This window comes from Bos taurus, chromosome 11 (assembly GCF_002263795.3).
Source record: "Bos taurus isolate L1 Dominette 01449 registration number 42190680 breed Hereford chromosome 11, ARS-UCD2.0, whole genome shotgun sequence".
In the NCBI taxonomy this organism is placed as follows: Eukaryota; Metazoa; Chordata; class Mammalia; order Artiodactyla; family Bovidae; genus Bos; species Bos taurus.
The window spans coordinates 58,015,338-58,039,845 of NC_037338.1; positions in this window are offsets into that span (position 1 = coordinate 58,015,338).

Here is a 24,508-nt window from a genome sequence, read left to right on the forward strand (position 1 = left end):
TATTAGCAGACACTTTTTCTTCATAGTTCTCCCTAAAAAATTTACTCCTTCATCTCATTTTTAATGTTTTTTTTTCCTTTTATAAAGTTGGAAAGAAGCAAGAAAGTATTAAAAATACAGAATAACTAAAGAGTGACAGACTTTTTTTTTACATTTTTTAAAGCATTCGACAATACTATCCACATGGTGGCCAATAACATGAGAGCCTGGTCTAAATCCCTGGGCTCTTCTTACAATTTATTTTATTTTTTTTATTTTTTTGCACTTAACCATCATCTTCCTTAAGTTTAAACAGCTCATATTTAGAGATATCAGTGGATGCTACAACTGCAGGATTTTCAAGGGAATCATAATTTTCTGATAACTTTATAACTTTGAAGATAGATCATGTCCAATGTCTGACTTGTCATGAGAATGGCAGTCAGGCTTCTTGGCCTGAATCTAGTTTATACTCTAGATTCCCTTAGCAGACCATCTGGACATCACATAAAATCACATCCTTCCTTTTTCTAGCCTACTTCCTTCACCATACTACTAATATTTCCTTTGGCAATTCTTACTAAATCATTTATACTCAAATAGTAGGGCTTATTTCTGAGAGAACCAAGTACTAAGACACACACATAGAACTGCTTTTCTGAGTGAACCTCCCTAAGAGTAGTAAGGATAATGTGCATTTTCACAATTAAGTCTATGATTAGTTAAAACATAAAATGCTTCCAGATAAATCTGGTATGATAGCTATATAGAGAAAAAAGATGAATAATTTTTATTTTGCATACTTGCTCTTAGTAATTTAAAATGGATATCTGGGCTACTGTATGGGATGGTGGATTAAAAAGGGTGGTGTTCTCAATCAAACCTTAGAGAGCCTGGTACAAAATAAAAGCTTAATAAGATGTTGTCCAAATATCTACTTGCCAAATAATGATAACAAAGACAATATGGAAATAAATATTTATTTTATAGTTTTAACTTAGTAATACTATCTGATGAGGTGTTTTTTTGTTTTTATTTTTAATGAATGTAACAGGGTATGCTTTGTTCTGGGAGTTGGTGATGGACAGGGAAGCCTGGCATGCTGCAGTCCGTGGGGTTGCAAAGAGTCAGACACAACTGAGCAACTGAACTGAACTGATGCCTTGTTCTCTTCATTGTTACAATGACTTTATGTTAGTTTTTTCTATGATCTCTATTTCCATAGAGCTTTTCATATATAAATACACTACCAATGCCTCCTGACAAATACTTATGAATATTATCAGGAGGGAAAGCCCTAAGTATTCTTCTTATACCTAGGATCATCCAATTAAAGAACATACCAACAGATTCAGCTATTTTTACAATTTTCTTATAAACTAAAAGTACATCATGGTGGGGAAAAGTATATTGGAGAATATTTTCTCCTAAGGAAAAGCATTAGAACATCAAATTAAAAAAGCCATTGGATAAGAGAAAGAAAATAATGATATATATTATTTGAGCCAGAAATAAATATGCTGTAAAAAAGAGGGGAGTACTTAAATCAGAACCTATAAGTTGTGCTTACAGTAAACAGACTCATTACTCTTATCAGAATGAAAGCCATTGAAAAATGTAATTTCATAAATGATAATCAATACTTGACTGTTGAGGGTATTGTGATATTCTAACAATTTCTCAGTCATGGTGGGCATTTAAAGTTCAATGTCTTCTGTTCCTGAAACTTGCCTGTGATCTAAAGGAAATCCACTATCTAAGATCTCAGCTGTAGTTGATATTCAGACCCGGGTCTCCTATGTTACAAGTGGATTCTTTACCAAATGAGCTATCATGGAAGCCCAAATACTAAGAGGATGATTGCAAATTCATAAACACACTAATAAAGAGCAAATACTCTGAAGTCCAATGATGTCATGTTCTCCATACTTAAATCTTTGTGACCTGGGAAAGTTATTTAATCTCACAGGATCACAGATTAATCTTTGGCAAAATGGGGTTCAGGTTTGTTAAAAGAGAGGTAAGAGATGAGGGAGAGGAAAAAGAAAGGGAAAAAAATGCATTTCATGATACCTAATAAATATGGAAATGCCTAAAGCACTAAGGCTGAATCAACAGTAATAGCAAAACTGAATATTCATTTAGTTTTCAGGTTGCATTAATTAATTGCTGTTAGGTTGAAAATTTTAACATCTGCACATACATGGAGAAGGAAATGGCAACTCACTCCAGCATTCTTGCCTGGAGAATTCCATGGACAGAGGAACCTGGTGGGTTACAGTCCATGGGGTCACAAAGAGTCAGCTACGACTGAGCATATCAACACTTAGAACATACATGTGCATATACACATTTTACAACTGACAGCATCTGGGAGCAGAAATTTTAAAAGAATGCTTAACTTTTAAACCATCAAAGGGAAAGTTGAATTGCAAGTATTATCCATACAAATATAGGAATAAAATAAATTGTAAAATGAAAATACTATACCATTGCAGAACATGAATAAATAAAAGAGGTAAATCAAACGTAACAATCGTAACAATAAATATCAAAGTTTGACATGATGTTATAAATCAACAGTCTGTCTGATTCCATAGAAAAATCAAGTTACAAGCATTATAAAAATTTAATCTGAAAATCAAATGACTTAGAAATGGAGGAAGCAAAACAAAAATGAATACAAAAATGAATATGAAATAAGTAGGAAGTATTAATACTAAACAACTTAAAAAGTTAAGGTGAGAAAAGAAAATAAAAATATAACCTATATGGTCATTTATATTAAAAACTGAGTTCTAGTAAAACTATGTATTATGAAGTGCATAGTATCAATATGGAGAAATATATCAATAGGTATATATCTGTAATTTGTAACTGCTATATGCCATTGTGTGATTTTACTATAACTCATTTACCTTCTTCTCTATGTGTTCGAAATTGTAGATATGTACAGTGCACAATATATATCAAACCATCATGCAATATACCTTAAATAAACACAATTTTTATTCATTGATCAAACCTCAAAAAAGCTGGGGTAAAAATAAATTAAAAGGAACTGATGTGAAAAAGCCTTTAGTAATATGATGAGGGGGCTTCCCAGATGACTCAGTAATAAAGAATCTACCTGCTAATGCAGGAGATGTAGGAGATGTGGGCTGGATCCCTGAACCAGGAAGATCCCCTGGAGGAGGAAATGGCAACAGACTCTTGACTGGAAAGTTGCATGGACAGAAGAGCTTGGTGGGCAACACTCCATGGGGTCACAAAAGGTGGACTGGACTGGTGACTAAGCACACACGCACAGCGTGCTGAAGTATGTGTGTAGGGTGAAGCATCCCATAATCTCATGATTTCATCTCAGTCTTTCACTGATCCTGGGCCTCTGGTCTTAAGCTTGACAAATGTTCCATTTTCCTCCCTCCCACCACTTCCTGCAGGTAGGTACATATCTATTATTATTATTATTTTATATATATATATATAACATACAATATGTGCTGTGTGTTGTGCTTAGCCACTCAGTCATGTCCAACTCTTTGCAACCCTGTGGACAGTAACCTGCTTCGACTCCTCTGTCCATGGGGATTCTCCAGGCAAGAATACTGGAGTGGGTTGCCATGCCCTCTTCCAGGGGATCATCCCAATCCAGGGGTCAAACCCAGGTCTCCTGCCTTGTAAGTGGATTTTTTACCATCTGAGCCACCATGGAAGCTCGACATAGTGTGTGTGTGTATATATGTGTGTGTGTATGTGTGTGTGTGTTCCAGGAGTTACTTTTATTTTCTTAAAGTTTATTTTTAAGAATGATGTTCTATTTTTTATTCTTGTCTACAGATTTATCTCTGAGAACAGTAATTATTTTGATTTAATTTTTGCTTTCTTCTCCCTGCATATTTTCTTATATTCCCAATTTTTTCAATATTTGCCTTTTGTTTGAAATTCTTTATTTTTCACATTAGGCCATTTTTATTCATGAATGATGATTTTAGGTGTTTGTATTAGTTAATCATTTCTGCAATATTGTTCAATGGCAAAGAACTACAAAATCTCAGTGATCTTTATAAATAAAAATATATTTGTCCCATATCTAAGGGATTAATATATAATCTAGACTGACTTCACCAGAATCATTCTATTTAGCTGAGCTCATACATGCATTTGTGTGTTAGCTGCCTAACTCATGAGTCTGTGGAGATATTATATTCTAGGACTCTGGTGTGAATCAGCTATCTGTATATAGCATTCATTCTCCAGTAGTCTAGCTTGAGCAATTTTCATGATGATATTAAGGGTACAAGAGCCCATTTTAAGCTTTTGTTTTCTCTTATTAGGTAATAACTCATTAGCCAAATCAAGGCACAAAGTTCAGTTCAATGCTAGTTGGTAAGCAAGAAAATAAAAAGGTGTTTGATATAGTGAAATAAACACTGGGGTCACCCTCACAGTTATTTATAACATTTAGGGTTATATGATCAAGGAGTTATATCCTTGATCAAAGAGTTATATCCATATATATGATTATATCCTTTAAGTAAATGAATGGGTGTATTATTTTTGATCTTCTTTGGATGAGGATTTTGCCTGGCCATTTGTCGAAGCTTGTCTTATGCCCACAGCTGTTGGTCACTCATCTAAAGCCGGTTTTCACATTTTCCAGTAAAATATATTTTAATCTCTTACTAAGAAGTTAAAGGCCTAGCTTTTAGTATTTTCTGAGGCAAAATAAGGAGAGATTAGGTTTTAAGGAGTAATAGAGGGTGTGCATCAGAGAAGGCAATGGCACCCCACTCCAGTACTCTTGCCTGGAAAATTCCATGGACGGAGGGGCCTGGTGGGCTGCAGTCCACGGGGTCGCTAGGAGTCGGACACGACTGAGCGACTTCACTTTCACTTTTCACTTTCATGCATTGGAGAAGGAAATGGCAACCCACTCCAGTGTTCTTGCCTGGAGAATCCCAGGGACGGGGGAGCCTCATGGGCTGCCGTCTATGGGGTAGCACAGAGTTGGACAGGACTGAAGCGATTTAGCAGCAGCAGCAAAGGGTGTGCATAAATTCACTTCCGTATTTTCAATAAAGTACTGTAGCCTTCATCTTTGTGTGATGCTCCCCAATGAGCAGTACTGCTCTGGATAACATGCTACAATGCAACTGGAAAGGCAGAATTAATTTATTGCAGGATGCTTAAGTGGGGAGAGATTTAAGGATACAATTAACAGAATATAATCAGTCCATATTATTTTAGGGCATGTTCCCACTTTAACCCTAATTTACACACATGTGGTGCTGACACTTTTGAGAATTATATGAAATGAATTAGTTGTTTCTTGTGTTTTTCTTCTCTTAGAATAGGATTTGCTTTTCTCTATTATGTTATGTGAATTACTACTTATCCATTTGAATTTCATCATCTAAATTGCATTTGCTGTCGCTGTTTCCAATCTCTTCAGCCCCATGCATTTGTGTTTTTCAAGAGATCATTACTTTAATATAGTTTTAGTGAGGTTTTGTGAGTGACCAACATTAGATCATTGAGTTAAAGTCACCATATTTACCTAGAATTCACCTAGATTTTGTTCTTAAAACAAAATTTTAAGACTTTCTTTTTAAGAACAGTTTTAGGTTTACAAAAAAATTGAGAGAAAAGTACAGATATTTCTGATATATATGTTTAGTCTCATGTATACCAACATCACAGTGGAATGGTACATTATTTTACCAAGAATGATTCTATATTATGATATTACACATCTTAATCACCCAGAGTCCATAGTTACCTTAAGGTTCATTTTTGGTGTATACTTTGTGTGTTTGAGAAAACTTACAAGGACATGTATTCAACATTATAATATCATGCAAAGTATTTTCATGGCTCTAAAAATCTATGCAGTGCCTATTTATCTCTCACATTTATCCCTAATAAACATTGATTATTTTTTTAATCTCTTCCTACTTTTGCCTTTTATATTGGCTTAGTGTACTTAGCCTGGAAAAGGCAATGGCAACCCACTCCAGTGTTCTTGCCTGGAGAATCCCAGGGATGGGGGAGCCTGGTGGGCTGCTGTCTCTGGGGTCGCAAAGAGTCAGACACAACTGAAGCGACTTAGCAGCAGCAGCAGCGGCAGTATTGAAATCTTGGAAAATTTTATTCTTAATCTGACCATGTAGGCTAACATTATTATTAATTCTCCCCAGACTTATATTTTTCTTTTAGTTTTGGAGATTCTTGTCAGATGTTTATTTATATGTTTTTGTATTCATGAATATTTTTCTGTGAGCTTTAAAGGACACCTTTGAAGGTTGATAATTTCAGAGAGTTTTTTTAATGCATTTTAAAAAAATTATAGGTATTAATGTGAATAGTACTAGCTGAGAACTTTCTGATACATTTGCTATCTTATTTCTTCCCTGAGAAAATCCTAAAACTAAAAACTCACAACAAATCCTTTTGAAGATGATAATCATTTTATGATATTATCACCAACCTTTCAATAAATAGAAAAATTATGATATTTATTTTGTGCCTGTACATAATGATAGACAAAGCAATATAGCCAAACTTTTATCTTAAATTCTGCATTTTCTATAACTGTGCTGGCAAAGTACTGTTTATTTTTAAAAATAAAACACATATCTATTCACTAACAAGTATATGCAAATTTATGGGACATTATTCAGTCTTATTTTGCCTTATTTGAATTTTAAACTGTTGCTTTATAAAATGATACATTCATATATGACATATGGAATTTAAACTAAGGTTAAATTTTGCCTGTTTTTACTTATGCTTGAGAACTCACAGTATTCATAATTCTCTGAATAAAATTTTTGAGGACTCATACATTCTGAATTTTTCATTCCCCAAATATATGATTGATTGAGTCATTTTGATCTTAGATGATCCTGGTTCCTTGACTAAACATAAAATATCTAGCTGAAAATACAAACACAGTTAACTACAAATTCCTTTCTTAAACCCACCCTGCTTTAAATAACAAAGAGATCCATGATATGATATGAACTTAGATAAAATTTTCCATGACAGACATAAAAATAATTTTTTTCTTAAATTTTTGAATATTTAACAAATTTTGAATGGTACTGCAAAAGTTCTAATATTTTATAAAAAAAAAAAGTCATTCAAAGCTGTGTGCTCTGTTTAGTTGCTCAGTCATGTCCAACTCTTTGCAATCTCTTGGACTGTGGCCCTACAGACTACTCTGTCCATGGGGATTCTCTAGGCAAGACTACTGGAATGGGTTGCCATGCCCTCCTCCTGGGGATCTTCCCAACCCAGGAATTGAACCCAGATCTCCTGCCTTGCAGGTGGATTCTTTACCATCCAAGCCACCAGGAAAGCCCATCCAAAGCTATACATACACATAATTTGCCTTTTGCCTTTTTATAAAAGGAGTAGATTCAACATATGGAATGGGATTATGGAGGTTATTTATAGACATGTTTTTGCAAAGGATCCCTACTTATGAGAATGAGCAGATATTTTAGCAAATGTTTAGACTCTATGTGTTACCATATAAATTGGTGATTTTATACAAGCACAATAGTACACACAATCATATATATTTTATCATTTTATCAATGATAAAATATCAATGACTTGATATTTAAAGGCTGATAACTCTTCAAGGAGCCCATGAGTTTACTACATTCATGAAAATTGTCTCAATCAAAGGTATTTAATGTGGTCATTCTTTCAACTATTTTTTGCTAGTTGTTAGAGTTGTTAACTGTTCTATAGTTTAATTTTAGAGAACCTATATTTAAATATATTTAAAATTATTTCAATTGGACTTTAACATGTATTGTTGTTTAATAACTACTTTTTTCATTGTGGAAGAACTATTCTCCCTACTAGGTGGCAGTATTGGTGTTTGGAGAGAAGAAAGCATCAGGCTACCTCATAAGTGTTGTCTAATCAAGACAGAAATAATGGTCACAACCATATAACCCTCATGTCTTTCTGGCATAAATTCATATCTTTAACTTACCAAATAATTAGCTCTATAATCTATATAGATTGATAGATTGAGGCTTTTTTCAACAGATAGTATTAGGTTTAGTGATGTACTGAATGATTTTCAAATACTTAGTAGAAACATAAAGTAGACTACAAATGTTACATTTTACTATTTATTATTTCCTCATTTATTATTTATTTCAGGTGTATAAATTATCTCATATTCAATATAGCTATTCTCAGTTTTTAGCCTATCATGTGTGTTTGGCATTCAGCCCTTTCTGTGTTCTATTTATAATTGTTAAATTACTAAAATTCAGTAATAGATATAGTAAACATTGTATTTTTTCTCCTTTGACTTGTACAAAGTATTCAATTTTCCTTGAATTTCTTCATATTCCCATTTGAGAAAAAAATGAATCAGTCTATTTGGTTTTGCTATCTTTGTTTACAGAATCAAAGTCAACAATGTCTTGGTTTAGAAGATAAACAGAACAGCAGACTCACTTCATCTCCAGAGATAAAACTGTCCATTAAAAAAACACCATTTGTTTTCAAGTGATTGGTCTCCAGAAGGAAAAAAAAAAAAGTTACATTAGTTTTTTCTTATCAAATTTTGATGAGAAGCACTTTTAAATGGAAGGCAAATTTTGAGTTTAAGTAAATTAGACCTTAATTTTCCTTTGTTTTCTTTATTACAAAATAAGTTTTGATTCAATATTCTTACACTCTTTAAAAGCATAAAATTTGCAGTGTTGACCTATGATTTTTAGGAATAGATATCAGGACAAGCAATGAGTTTCATACAATTATAATTATCTGTAGTTAATAAAGGGAATAGACAATTTAAAATGTAATACAGCATTTTAAGTAAAAACCTCAACTCAATTTCTAGATAAAACATTTGTTTTCCTAATATTTGTAATATGACAGCAAAATAAATTGAAAATAGAATGAAGTCAAAAATGAATAGGCATTCTGCCATTTTTCAGCTGGTAATTGGGCCCTGGAGCCCTTAGTTCACAGACTGTTCTTGTCACCTGTGGTACTTGTCTCTTCCATCTTCTTCTCTTAGCAGTCAGTCTCACAGTCAAGGTTTTTGACAGAAGCCCTGAGGACAAACATCTAAAAAAAGAAAATAAAGCTAGCTTTTGAGGGCAAGTTAAAATGATCTGGGATTTATTCAGTTAAGCTACCCTCTTGGGAATTGAATTATAATATGAAAGATATTTTCATTCTGATTTGAAGGAGAGAAGTTCAATTTGAACTGTAGTCACTCATCCTTATAACTACCATTTTGTTTTTGTTCCTCTCTAGGGAATATTTTAATACTTTCTCTCAATTTTCTGTGGAAATTCTACCATTCCTTGTAACCTGACTGTGGTCTTTGTGAATTTATTTTGGTTTCAAATGTATTCACTGAAGTCAGAATGTTTCCAAGCATCATATATGAGGACATAGAGTCCTGTGGTTAAGATACATAGTGACCTGTATCTCTGACAATGAGATTACTCCTTCACACTTCTGAGAATGGTTAAAATTAAAAAGACTGAAAACTCCAAAGGTTGAAGAGGATGTGGAACAAGCAAAACTTATATATTGCTGTATATAAAAATATTTCTTATATATCAAATTGTAAAATGATATACCAACTTTGTAGAACTACTTAGCAGTTTTTTGATTAACATCTGTATTCTGATACAGCAATTCAAATCCAAGTTATTTATCTCAGACAAAGGAAAAATCAGGTACAAAAATTTTCTGTAGAAGAATATTCAGAGCATCTTGATTTATAAAAGCATCCCTGCACATCCCCTCCCCGCCAAATATTACTCAAAAGTCTATCAATACAAAAAAAAAAAAAAAATCAATCTATGCCATATTGTACAATTGACTACTCATTAGAAATTTTTAAAAGATTGACAATTAAATAGGTAAAACTATGGATGAAATTTGAATGTTGAGTGAAAGAAGAAAAGACAAAAATACTCTTTCCATTTATATGAGCAGGTATTGTTTGTTTTTCAGTCACTAAGTCTTCTCTGATAATTTGCTACCCCATGCACTGCAGCACACCAGGCATCCCTGTCTCTCACTATCTCCCGGAATTTGCTCAAACTCACTGAGTCAGTGATGCCATCCAACCATCTCATCCACTGTCACCCCCTTCACTTCCTGCCCTCAATCTTTCCCAGCATCAGAGTCTTTTCCATTGAATCAGCTCTTCAATTCAGGTGGCCAAAGTATTGGAACATCAGGTTCAGCATCAATCCTTCCAATGAATACTCATGGGTGATTTTCTTTACAATTGACTGACCTGATCTCCTTGATGCCCAAGAGATTCTCAGTCTTCTTCAGCACCACAATTCAAAAGCATCAATTCTCTGGCATTCATCTTTCTTTATGGTCCAACTCTTACATCCATCCATGACTACTGGAAAAAACATAGCTTTGACTAAATGAAACTTTGTCGCAAAGTGATGTCTCTGCTTCCTAATATACTGTCTAGATTTGGTATAGCTTTTCTTTTAAGGAGTAGGAATCTTTTAGTTTTGTGGCTACAATCACCGTCCACCATGATTTTGGAGCCCCCCAAAAGCTTCCACTTTTTATCCATCTATTTGCCGTGAAGTGATGGGACCAGATGCCATGATCTTAGTTTTTTTTTAATGTTGAATTTTAAGCCAGCTTTTTCGGTATCCTCATCTACCCTCATCAAGAGGCTCTTTAGTTTATCTTCACTTTCTGCCATTACAGTGGTATTACCTGTAGAAGAGCATAGCAACCCACTGCAGTATTCTTGCCTGGGAAATCCATACACAGAACAGCCTAAAGTGCTGCAGTCCATGGGGTTGCAAAGAGTCCGACATAACTGAGCAACTAAAACTTTTACTTTCAACTTAAAGTAATTTTTTAGCAACTATGTGATAATATGTATAATATTTTATCAATTATCTTACCATTATTGATATGATAATTATATTAAAATGTATGTCATATTATTAAAAATTAATAGGACACAAATTGTTTATCATCTCTATCTCAGCCCTTGTTTCAGCATTATGTCATACATTGAGTATTAGGGTCTGTGCATAAGTGTTGACCTTTGCTTGGAACCCATGTCTCAGACACTCTTTTATAATAAAATGTAATGACTAATAATAATGAATAAAATTATAGAACAATGTTATACACCCTTTGCTTAATTTGTAAATGAGCAAGAAACTTGGTAATAACTTCTGTGACTCGTTTGCAATTTAAAAATTGCATACTTTAATTCTTTTTAGCCCACTTGGATTATTCAACCCCATAAATATACAGTAACCAGAATAATAAACAGGAAAGAGAGGAAAAACAAAAAGGCCTGAATTGTTTATTGGGCATAGGGAATTAAGGCAAAATAACATTATGCTAATTCTCCTAATCTTATAACATTAGGCACAGGGTTAAAAAAAAAATCCTCTGGCTTTTCCTCAAGTTGAATAGAACTTTTGTTAAAGGGTCTGATTCAGTTTCAAGGAATAATGTGAACATCTTAGACTTGCACACAACACCCTCATCCCACCTGGTACTTCTTTATAGAATTAATAAGTTGGGGATATATGAGGTTGTATTGAGAGGTTTGGTGCAGTGCCATAGTTGAGGGTTGCAGATAAGGTTGGGGAAAAGAGGAAATAAGGTTTATGTTTTATTGCCTCATGTGCATCAAAAATTCAGCCAAAGAAATGAGAGAATATTTCTTTAACTAACTATTGTTAGTTAATATCATTAACTATTTATCTGACAAATCATTTAGTTCTAGTTCATTAGTTGGTTTTTTAGATATTTATATTGTTTTAGGAAGATAATATTTGGCAAAAAAAGTTTAAAAAAAGGTTTTCTCTGACCAGAGTGTAAATGACCAATATAAAAGTATCTCTCATCCTTGAACATTCAAACCAAAAATATTTTAACTGTGTAACCATAAAAATATAAATATAGCCTTTTTTGCTTACTAATGAAAAAAATCCATAGGAAATTCCCAGGATAGTACTTCATGTACCTTTTCACTCTAAGTGTTTTCCAGTATTGTATATCACAAACAGAACTACAAACAGAAATCTCTATGGGTCATTCAAAATATCATGGTACTAGATAATTTTTTAAATTTAGCTGCAATTTCTCAATAGCACTCAAGTACACCAGTTTCTCTATTATCTCAGATTGAGAATTTTTCCAAAAGAAAAATATTGAGTTCAACTTCCCTCATAAGCATGTTAAAAATCCATCTAGATGTGGAGCAACTCTTACTGAAAACAAATGAGAATGGCAGAAAGATACTTTTACAACAGAAACTGTAAAGAAAGATTCACATGGAGTCAGGTAGGGAGGAGAAGTGATCAGATCAGGTCTTGCATTGGTAGCAGAGGACACAGAAGAGAGATACTCCCAGGAAAAAGACAGAAGTAAATTAAAACTGCCCAGGTTCTAGCCAGTATACAGAAACTACTTCCTTGAACTCCCCAACCTACATCAGGTGTCTGCTGTAGCCCCTTAGTCCAGTGCTGCTCCCACTGAGGCAAAAGTTCTGTTGCAGAGAAGTGGAAAAGTGCACAATTAGCCGGAACACAACCAGTTTGGACCTGGCCCTCAAGGCTTCTTACCAATCACCTTGAAATCTTATTTTTATTTATTTATTTTTATTTATTTTAATTGGAGGCTAATTACTTTACAATATTGTGTTGGTTTTGCCATACATCAATACCTCCAGTACTCTGGTGATGGTCACTCAGAATAGGAGAAATCCCAGCTCAACAACTGGCTCTGATTCTAGCATAGGAATCTCCAGCTCTACTTCCCAGCAAGGGCATATCTGCCAGCACACCCTGGAAGAAGACTTGACCCAGGCTCACTTCAAATGCAGCTCTCTGGGGAACAGTTAAGCAGTATAGGGACACTTCCATTCAAGGACATCACTTCAAGATGGGGATAAATAACTGTTTCACCTATTTTCATAGAGATAGAGAAGGATAAACAAAATGAGAAGACAGATAAATTTGTTTCATATAAATAAGTAAGAAAAAATATCTGAAAAACCAACTAATGAAATAGAGATAAATGATTTGCCAGCTAAATAGTTCAAAGCATTAGTAATAAGATTGTGGTTTAGCTGGTAAAGAATCCATCTGCAATGCAGGAGACCTGAGTTGGGAAGAGCCTCAGGAGAAAGAAAAGGCTGCCCACTTCAGTATTCTAGCCTAGAGAATTCCATGGACTGTAGTCCATAGTCCATGGGGTTGCAAAGAGTCGGACACAACTGAGCAACTTTCAGTTCATTTCAAAAAGAGTGCTAACTGAACAAGGGGAATGAGTAGATAAACACAGTGAAAATTTTAACAAGGACCTAGAACATATAAAAAGTAATCAATCAGAGCTAAAAAAAAAAAAACAGTAACTGAAATGAAAACACACTAGAAGGAATTAATAGCAGATTAGGTAAAAAGAAGAATGTGTAAATGATCTGGAAGATAGAATAATGGAAATCACCCAGTCAAAAGAGTAAAAATAAAAATTAAATAAAAGTGAAGGTAATTTAAGAAAATTCTGAAACAACAAGTGTAATAAAATTCACATATAGGCATCCCAAAGTAGAAGAGAAAAAAAGTGTCAAATGTGCATTTGATGAAATCATATCTGAAAACTTCCCTAAGCTAAAGAAATGAATTATAGGAATCACAGAGAATACCAAACAAGGTGAATCCAAAGAGACCCACAAGGCATATCACAATTAATACACTAAAAGTTAAATACAAAGTGAGAATTCTGAGTATTCTAAAGGCAATAAGAGAAAAAAGAATAGCTATGCACAAGGGAACCCCCATGGAGATATCAGTAGATTTTTCTACAGAAGCCACAAGGGACAGAGGGAAAGAACATGATATACTTAATGTGATAAAAGGGAAAAACTCGCAACTAAATACTCTACCCTTCAAAGTTGTTCAGAATTAAAAGATGTATAAAATGTCTCTCAAACAAGAAAAAACTAAAAGTGTTTATCAATATTAAATTGATCCTATCAGTTCATTTCAGTTGCTCAGTCATGTCTGACTCTTTGCGACCCCATGAATTGCAGCACGCCAGGCCTCCCTGTCCATCACCAAGTCCCAGAGTTTACTCAAACTGATGTCCATCAAGTCGGTGATGCCATCCAGCTATCTCATCCTCTGTCATCCCCTTCTCCTCCTGCCCCCAATCCCTCCCAGCATCAGGGTCTTTGCAAATGAATCAACTCTTTGCATGAGGTGGCCAAAGTATTGGAGTTTCAGCCTCAGCATGGGTCCTTCCAATGAACACCCAGGACTGATCTCCTTTAGGATTGACTGGTTGGACCTCCTTCCTTGCAGTCCAAGGGACTCTCAAGAGTCTTCTCCAACACCAAAGTTCAAAAGCATCAATTCTTCGGCACTCAGCTTTCTTCACAGTCCAATTCTCAAAGAAGTGTTAATAGAACTTCTTTAGTGGAAGTATTAATAGATCTTCTTTAGTGTAAAAAGGCCACAAAAAAAAGTAAGAATTTATAGGAGGGAAAATCCTATTAGTAGAGGCAAATATATAATAGATGCTGTAGATAAATCACTTACATAAGCTGGTATTAACACAAAAGTTAAAAAATTTTTTAAAAATGCAAAATTAAGTGTAAATACAATATAACACAATAAAAGATAGATATGAAGATGTAAATAAAGGAAATTAAAAAGACAGCATGGTGAGGAGGGAAATAAAGAAACAGATATTTTAGAATGTGTGTGAACTTTATGACTACAGTTTAAAACAAGTAGTTATACATCAACATATGTGAACTCCATGGTACCACAAATCAAAAACCTAGTATACATATACAAAAACTAGAGATAAAGAAATACAAGCATACCACTAAGGAAAACCAACAAGTCGCAAGGGATGAAACTAATAGAAGGAAAGAACTACTAAAACACAACCAGAAAAGAAGTATCAACAAATAGACTAAAAGTGAGAGAACAGAAAAAATGATATTTCATACAAATTAAAATTTCAAGAAAGCAGAGGTATCAATATTCATATCAGACTAAACAGGTTTTAAAAATAAAGTCTATATCAAAACAGAAATAAGGCATTATATAATAATAAAGAAATGAATGCAAGAGGATTTAATACTTGTTAATGTGTATGAAACTAATATAAGAACATCTAAATATATAAAGCAAATATTAACAGACATAAATGGAGAAATAGACAGTAATAAAGTAATACTAGGGAACTTTAATACCACACATATGTCATAGAAAAGATCATCCAGGCAGAAAATCAAGCAAAAAGTGACCTTAAATGACATATTAGAATATTAGACAGTTGAATTAATAGAAGTATATAGGACATTTCACCCCTCCCCCCCAAAAAAAAAATCAGAATACACATTCTTTTCAAAAGCATATGGATATTCTCCAGGATTGATTACATACTTGGCCACAAAACAAATCCCAATAAATTTAGGAGAATAGGAATTATATTAGTCATCTTTTCCTGATTGCAAGGCTATAAAATTAGACACCAATTACAGGAAGAACAACAGGAGAAACACAAACAAAGGAAGACTAAATACTATACCACTAAAAAAAAAAAAGTGTCATTGAGGAAATCAAAGCAGAAATTAGAAAATATCTCAAAAAAAAGTGAAAATAAAACTACAACTTTCCAAGATCTATAGGATGCACCAAAAACTAAGTTTATAGCAGGACAGGTCTATCTTAAAAAACAAACAAAAACGTCTTATATAAACAATCTAACCTACAATCTAAAGAGGCTAGAAAAGGGAGAGTAATGATATTACTCTTCCATAAAAAATAATTAAATTCCACCATTTTTAACAATTTAGATGCATTAGGCTTAGCAAAATGTCAAAACAAATATGTTGTTATCACTTATATGTGAAATCTAAAAAAAAAATAGTGCAAACAGATAAATATAATGAAACAGAAACGTATTTACAGATACAGAGAACAAACTTGTGGTTATGAGTGGTGAGTAGAAGTGGAGAGGGGCAAGGTAGAGGTAAATGCTAAAGAGGTACAAACTATTATATAAAATAAATGAACTATGAAGTTGTATGATATGGCTCAGAGAATATTTTAAAATATAGATAATAAGTTATAACACCTTTAAAGGAAGGTGATCTATAAAAATATTGAAACTCTATTTAGTAAAACTGAAACTAACACAATTTTGTAAGTCGAATGTACATCAATTAAAAATTAGCATTAGTAAATAAAATCAAATTGATATCACACAAAAATTACAGTTGAGTAACTATTAATATTAAAAAGAACATTTAAATGAGTCCCTGTAACCTTGAGAATATTTTCTGACTCTCTATAAACAAAAGCACTTTCATAAAAGAGATCCCTCTGCCAGTTACTGCTGATTAGTTTTCCCTTTTATTACATTTTAGATCTCTGAAACCAGTCAATAAGTTATTCTTTCAGCTCCCCTACACCCATACATCCCCATAGAAAGCACTAATCAAAGGTTTTCATTTTTAGACCACATATATAGTAAAGTTGCACTCATTTCACATGCTACCAAGGTTATGCTCAAAATCCTTCAATATTTGCTTCAAGGGGGAGATGACAAGAATGAAGAGTGAACTAAAATGGGTTGGAATGGGGGAATTTAATACAAATGACCATTATATCTGTTACTGTGGGAAAGAGTCACTTAGAATAAAAGAAGTAGCTCTCATACTTAATGAAAGAGTCTAAAATTCAGCATTTGGATGCAATCTCAAAAATGACAGAATATTCAGGCTATACTACAAAGCTACAGTCATCAAGACAGTATGGTACTGGCACCAACACAGAAATATAGATCAATGGAACAAAATGAAAGCCCAGAGATAAATCTATGAACCTATGGACACTTTATCTTTGACAAAGGAGGCAAAAATATACTATGAAGAAAAGACAGTCTCTTTAACAACTGTTGCTGGGAAAACTGGTTACTTTCTAACACCAAGCACAAAAATAAACTCAAAATGGATTAAAGATCTAAATGTAAGGCCAGAAACTATGAAACTCCTAGAGGAAACCATAGGCAGAACACTCTCTGACATAAATCACAGCAAGATCCTCTATGACCCACCTCCCAGAGTAATGGAAATAAAAGCAAAAATAAATAAATGGGAATTAATCAAACTTAAAAGCTTTTGCACAATGAAGGAAACTATAAGGTGAAAAGGCAGCCTTCAGAATGGGACAAAATAGCAAATGAAACAATTGACAGAGTATTAAACTCCAAAATTTACAAGCAACTCATACAGCTCAATACCAAAAAAATAAATGACCCAATCAAAAAAAATGGTCTCCAAAGAAGACATACAGATGGCTAACGAACACATGAAAATATGCTCAACATAGTTCATTATCAGAGAAACGCAAATCATTTCACATGCTAGAAACACTATGCTCTGTTTAATAGACTCCAGCTTCATCCACTTGATTAGAACTGACTTAAATATGTTCTTTTTTAATAGCTGAGTAATATTCCATTGTGTATATGTACCACAACTTTCTTATCCATTTGTCTTCTGATGGATATCTAGGTTGCTTACATGTCCTAGCTATTGTAAACAATGCTGCACCTCATGCCTTCAAAAAGTCCATAAATAATAAATGCTGGAAAGGTGTGGAGAAATGGGAACCCTCTTATACTGTTGGTGGGGATGCAAAACAGTACAGCCACTATGGATAACAGTGTGGAGATTCCTTAAAAAACTGGAAATACAACTGCCATATGACCCAGCAATTCCAATGCTGGGCATACACACCAAGGAAACCAGAATTGAAACAGACATGTGTGCTCCAATGTTCACTGCAGCACTGTTTACAATAACTAGGATATGGAAGCAACCTAGATGTCCATCAGCAGACAAACAGATAAGAAAGTGCAGTACATATACAGAATAGAATATTACTCAGCTATAAAAAAAAGAACACACTTGAGTCAGTTCTAGTCAGGTGGATGAAGCTGGAGCCTGTTATACAGAGTGAAGTAAGTCAGAAAGAAAAACACCAGCATAGTATATTAAATCATATATATGGAATTTAGAAAGATGTTAATGACAGCCCTATATGCAAGAGAGCAAAAGAGACACAGATGTAAAGTACAGACTTTTGGACTCTGTGGGAGAAGGCGAGGATGGGGTGATTTGTGAGAATAGCATTGAAACATGTATATTACCATATGTGAAATAGATGACCAGTCCAAGTTCGATGCATGAAGCAGAGCACTCAAAGCCAGTGTACTGGGACAACCCAGAGGAATGGGATGGGGAGTAAGATGAGAGGGTGGTTCAGGAGGGCAGGACACATGTACACCCATAACTGATTCATGTCAATGTGTGGCAAAAACAACCACAATATTATAAAGTAATTAGCCTCCAATTAGAATAAATTAATTTAAAAACAAATGACAGAGTGATTTGAGTTTGTTTCAAAGATAAAACAATCAATATCACAGTAATCCAAGTCTATGCCCTAACTATTAATGCCAAATAAGCTGGAAGTTGAACAGTTCTACAAAATCCAGCAAGATCCTCTGGGAATAATACTAAAAAAAAAAATTGTTTTCATCATAAGGGATTGGAGTATAAAAGTAATAAGACAAGTGATACCTGGAGTAACAGGCAAGTTTGATCTTGGAGTACAAAATGAAGGAGGGCAAAGGTTAACAGAACTTTATTAAAAAAATACATTGGTCATAGCAAACATCCTCTTTCATCAACACAAGTAATGATTCTATACATGAACATCACCATATGGTCAATACCTAAATCAGATTGAATATACCTTTGCAGCTGAAGTTAGAGAAGCTATATACAGTCAGCAAAAACAAGACCTGGAGCTCACTGTGGCTCAGATCATAAGCTCCTCATTGCAAAATTCAGGATTAAATTGAAGAAAGTAGGAAAAAACCACTAAACCATTCGGGTATGATTATATAATTATTTGATTATATAATCAAATCCCTTATGATTATACAGTAGATGTGGTTAATAGATTCAAGGGATTAGATCTGGCAGACAGAGTGTCTGAAGAACTATGGATGGAGATTTGTAACATTATACAGGAGGCAATAACCAAAACCATCCCAAAGAAAAAGAAATGTAAGGAGGCAAAGTGGTTGTCTGAGAAGTTCCTATAAATAGCTGAGAATAAAAGAGAAGTGAAAGTCAAGGGAGAAAGGGAATAATATATCCAACTGAATGCATAATTCCAGAGAACAGCAAGATAAGAAAGCCCTCTTAAGTGAACAATGCAAAGAAATAGAAGGAAACAATAGAATGAGAAAGACTAGAGATTTCTTCAAGAAAATTGGAGACACAAAGGAAACATTTCATGCAAAGAGGGGCATAACAGAGGAAAGAAATGGCAAAGATCTAACAGAAGCAAAAAAGATTAAGAAAAGGTGGCAAGAATACACAAAACTATATAAAAAAGTTCTAATTATCTGGATAACCACGATAGTGTGGTCAATCACCTAGAGCCAGACATCCTGAAGTGTGTAGTTAAATAGGCCTTAGGAAGAATTATTATGAACAAACCTAGTGGAGGTGATGAAATTCCAGCTGGGCTATTTAAAATCCTAAAAGATGGTGTTGTTAAAGTGCTGCAGTAAACATATCAGCAAATGTGGAAAGCTCAGCAGTGGCCACAAGATTAGAAAATGTCATTTTTAATTCCAATCCCAAAGAAGGGCAATACCAAAGAATGCTCATGCTACCATACAATTGCGTTCAATTCACATGCTAGAAAATTAATGCTCAAAAGCCTTCAAGCTAGGCTTCAGCAGTACATGAACTGAGAACTTGCAGGTGTGTAAGTTGGATTTAGAAAAGGCATAGGAACCTGAGATCAAATTGTCAACATTTGTTGGATCATATAGAAAGCAAGGAATTCCATAAAAACATCTACTTCTCCTTCATTGACTACCTAAATCTTCTGACTGTATGGATCACAACAAATTGTAAAATTCTTAAGGAGATGGTAATACCAGTCACCTTACCTGTCTCCTGGGAAACTTGTGTGCAGATCAAGAAGCAACAGTAAGAGCCAAGCATGGAACAAAGGGCTGCCTCAAAACTGGGAAAGGAGTTCTTCAAAGCCATATATTGTCCCTCTGCTTATTTAACTCCTATGTAGTGTACATCCTGTGAAATGCTGGGCTGGATGAATCACAAGCTGGAATCAAGATTGCCAGGAGAAATATCATCAACCTCAGATATGCAGATGGTACCCCTCTAATGGCAGAAAGTGAAGAGGAACTAAACAGCTTCTTGATGAGGGTGAAAGAGGAGAATGAAAAAGTTGGCTTAAAACTCAACATTCAAAATCTAACATCATGGCATCTGGTCTCATCAGTTCATGGCAAATAGATTGAGAAAATGTGGGAAAAGTGATAGATTTTTTTTCTTGGATTTAAAAATCACTGAGGACAGTGATTACAACCATGACATTAAAATATGCTTGCTCCTTGGATGGAAAGCTATGACAAATCTAGACAGTGTGTTAAAGCCAAGACATCACTTTGCTAACAAAGGTCTATCTAGTCAAAGCTATGGTTTTTCCAGTAGTCATGTATGGATGTGACTGTTGGACCATAAAGAAGGCTGAGTACCAAAGAACTGAGGCTTTTGAATTGTAGTGAAGATTTAATTTTTAAAGTGTTAATCATTTCATTTGTTATTATATAAATAAAAACCAAGTAAAAATAGGTAGATTCAGTGAAAGAATGTGAAACTATACACCAGGTTGATCTGCAAAAATATATTTAGAAGTTTTAAACAAAACATTAGCATACTAGATCCAACGTGAATATATATATAATGTATATATAATATATAAATAGATACATATTACTTTTTATAAGCAAACTAATTTGCATAGCTGTATTATCTCAAGAATGCAAGGCATTTTGCTTGTATAAAATAAATCAGTGTAGTACAGCACATTGATAGATTATAAAACTATAAGAGGAAAAGCAATTGATCATTTCAGAAGAGTCAGAGACTATATGTGATATAATTCAATACTATTTCTTATAAAAGCTCTTAACAAACAGTAAATAGAAGAGAACTTACTTTCTTGATAAAGGGTATCTGGAAGAAAAAAAGTCCCAAGTAAACATTACTGTGGTCAATGGAGAAATGTAAAAACATTACCTTTAAAATGAGCAACAAGATAACAATCCACCAAGACTTCTTCCATTCAGCATTGTAAGGGATGTACCTAAGAGCTAAGTAAGAAATAAAATTAAATGTTAAATGTACAAAAATTGGAAAGAAATAAATTACACTGTTTAGGTTAAAAAGATAGAAGGTAAGATAAAAAGAGCAATGTCCAAAGACTAACACCTAAGGACAGTGTTAGAAATGCAATAAAAAGATAACATTTCAATCACCCAAAAATAAGAGCAAAAGAAATTCACCAAATATGAGCCTTTCAGTCTATTAGAGAAAAAAAAATATGACTATGTGAAAATGCATAAAGATACATAAGTAACCAGAGGAATATAACTTCTTCATGAATACTGAGAGTCAATATTTTAGCTATGTAAAATCTCATCAAAATGATTCACAGATTTAATGCTCTGTAATTAAATTCTGGCAGAGGTTTGAATGGAACTTAACAAACATACTCTAAAATTTATATGGTAAAAGATGGGGCCAATAATAGTCAAGACATTCTTGAAAAAATCAAGTGAGTGTAAATTCCAGCCAAAAATTAATTGGCCAGTGGTACTTGGCACAAATCCCTTCAAGAATCATCGCCTTGTCATGGTGAAGGGGTTTGCATAACTCAATGAAGCTATGAGCCATGCAGGGCCACCCAAGATGGATGAGTCATAGCAGAGAGTTCTGACAAAATGTGATCCACCTGAAGAGGGAATGGCAAACCACCCTAGTGTACTTGCCATGAGATCCTCATGAACTGTATAAAAGGCAAAAAGATATGACACCAAACAGATGAGTCCCCCAGGTCACCACTCCGCTACTGGTGAAAAGCGGAGAATTACCAATAGCCCCAGAATGAATTAAGTGACTGGGCCAAAGTGGACATGACACTCAGTTGTGGATGTGTCTGGTGATGAAAGTAAAATCTGACTTTGCAAAGAATAGCATTGTATAGGAACCTGGAATTCTAGGTCATGAATCAAGGAAAATTAGACACAGTCGAGCAGGAGATGGTAAGAATAAACATCAACATCCTATGAATCAGCAAACTAAAATGGATGGAAACGGGCGAATTTAATTCACATAACAATTCTATCTACTACTGTGGGCAAAAATTCCATAGAAGAAATGGAGTAGCCTTCATAATCAACAAAAGAGTCTGAAATACAGTACTTGGGTTCAGCCTCAAAAATGACAAAATAATTTTGGCTTGTTTCCAAGGCAAGCCATTCAAAATCATAGTAACCCAAGTCTATGCCTCTTCCATAGATGTCAAAGAAACTGAAGTTGATCAGTTCTATGAAGACTTAGAAGACCTCCTAGAACTAATACCTAAAAAATATGTTCTATTCATCATCAGGGATTAGAATACAAAGGTAGGAAGTCAAGATATACCTGGAGTAACAGGCAAGTTTGGTCTTGGAGGAAAAATCAAGCAGGACAAATACTAACTGAATTCTGCCAAGAAAATTCACTGGTCATAGCAAATACCCTTTCAAGAGCTGACTTTACACATAGACATCACCAAATGGTCAATACCTAAATCAAATTGATTACATTCTTTGTAGTTGAAGATGGAGAAGCTGTATACAGTCAGCAAAGACAAGACATGGAACTGACTGTGGCTCAGATCATCAGTTTCTCATAGTAAAATTTAGGCTTAAACTAAAGGAAACTGGGAATGACTTAAATCAAATCCCATATGAATTCTCAGTAGAAGTAATAAATAGATTCAAGGGACTAGCTCTAGTTCACAGTGTCCCTGAAGAACTATGAACAGATGTCTGTAATATTGTACAGGAAGTGGCAAACAAAACCAGCCCCCCAAATAAAGAAAAGCAAGAAGGCAAAGTGGTTATCTGAGGAGACTTCACAAATAGCAGAAGAACAAAGAGAAGAGAAAAGCAAGGGAGAGAGGAAAAGATGCATCCAATTAAATGCAGAGTTCCAAAGAACAGCTATAAGAGACAAAACAGACTTTTTCAATGATTGGACAGTGCTTAATAATAGAAGAAAACAACAAAAGGGGAAAGCCTAGAGATCTCTTCAGGAAAATTGGAAACATCAAGGGAGCATTCTGCCAAAAGATAGACACAATAAAGGATAAACCTGATGGAGACCTAGTAGAAGCTAACAAGATCAAGAATAGATGGAAAGAATACATGGAAGAACTATATAAAAAAAAAGAGCTTAATGAAGCAGATTACTATGATGGTATGGTTAGTCACCCAGAGCCAAACATGCTGGAATGTGAAGTCAAGTAGGCCTTAAGAAGCACTGCTGTTAATAACGCTAGTGGATGTGATGAAATTCCAGCTGCTGCTACTGCTGCTGCTGTTAAGTCACTTCATTCATGTCCGACTCTGTGCGATCCCATAGATGGCAGCCCACCAGGCTCCCCCATCCCTGGGATTCTCCAGGCAAGAGCACTGGAGTGGGTTGCCATTTCCTTCTCCAATGCATGAAAGTGAAAAGTGAAAGTGAAGTTGCTCAGTTGTGTCCGACTCCTAGCCACCCCATGGACTGCAGCCCACCAGGCTCCTCTGTCCATGGGATTTTCCAGGCGAGAGTACTGCAGTGGGGTGCCATCGCCTTCTCCATCTGTCCCCATTACTACATGACAAATAGATGGGGAAAAGGTGGAAGTAGTAAGAGATTTCCTCTTCTTAGGCTCTAAAATCACTATGAATGGTGACTATAGCCATGAAATCAGAAAACAATTGCTTCTTGGAAGGAAAGCAATGACAAACTTAGTGTGTTGAAAAGCAGACATTACTCAACCCACAAAGGTCCATATAGTTAAGGCCATGGTCTTCCCCGTGGTCATATAAGAGCTGGACCAAAAGAATTGACGCCTTCAAACTGTGGTGCTGGAGAAGACTTCTGAAAGTCCCTTGGACAGCAAGGAAATCAAACCAGTCAATCTTAAAGGAGATCAACCCTAAATATTCATTGTAAAGACTGATGCTGAAGCTGAATCTCCATTATTTTGGTCATCTGATGGGAACATCCGATTCACTGGAAAAGTCCCTGATCCTGGGCAGAAGGAGAAGAGGACATCAGAGGATGAGATGGCTGGATGGCATCACCGGTGCAATGAAAGTGAACTTGGGCAAACTCTGGGAGATGATGACTGAGGGGAGGCCTGGCATGCTGCAGTACAGTTCAGTTCAGTTCAGTCGCTCAGTCATGTCCGACTCTGCGACCCCATGAATCACAGCACGCCAGGCCTCCCTGTCCATCACCAACTCCCGGAGTTCACTCAGACTCACATCCATTGAGGCAGTGATGCCATCCAGCCAT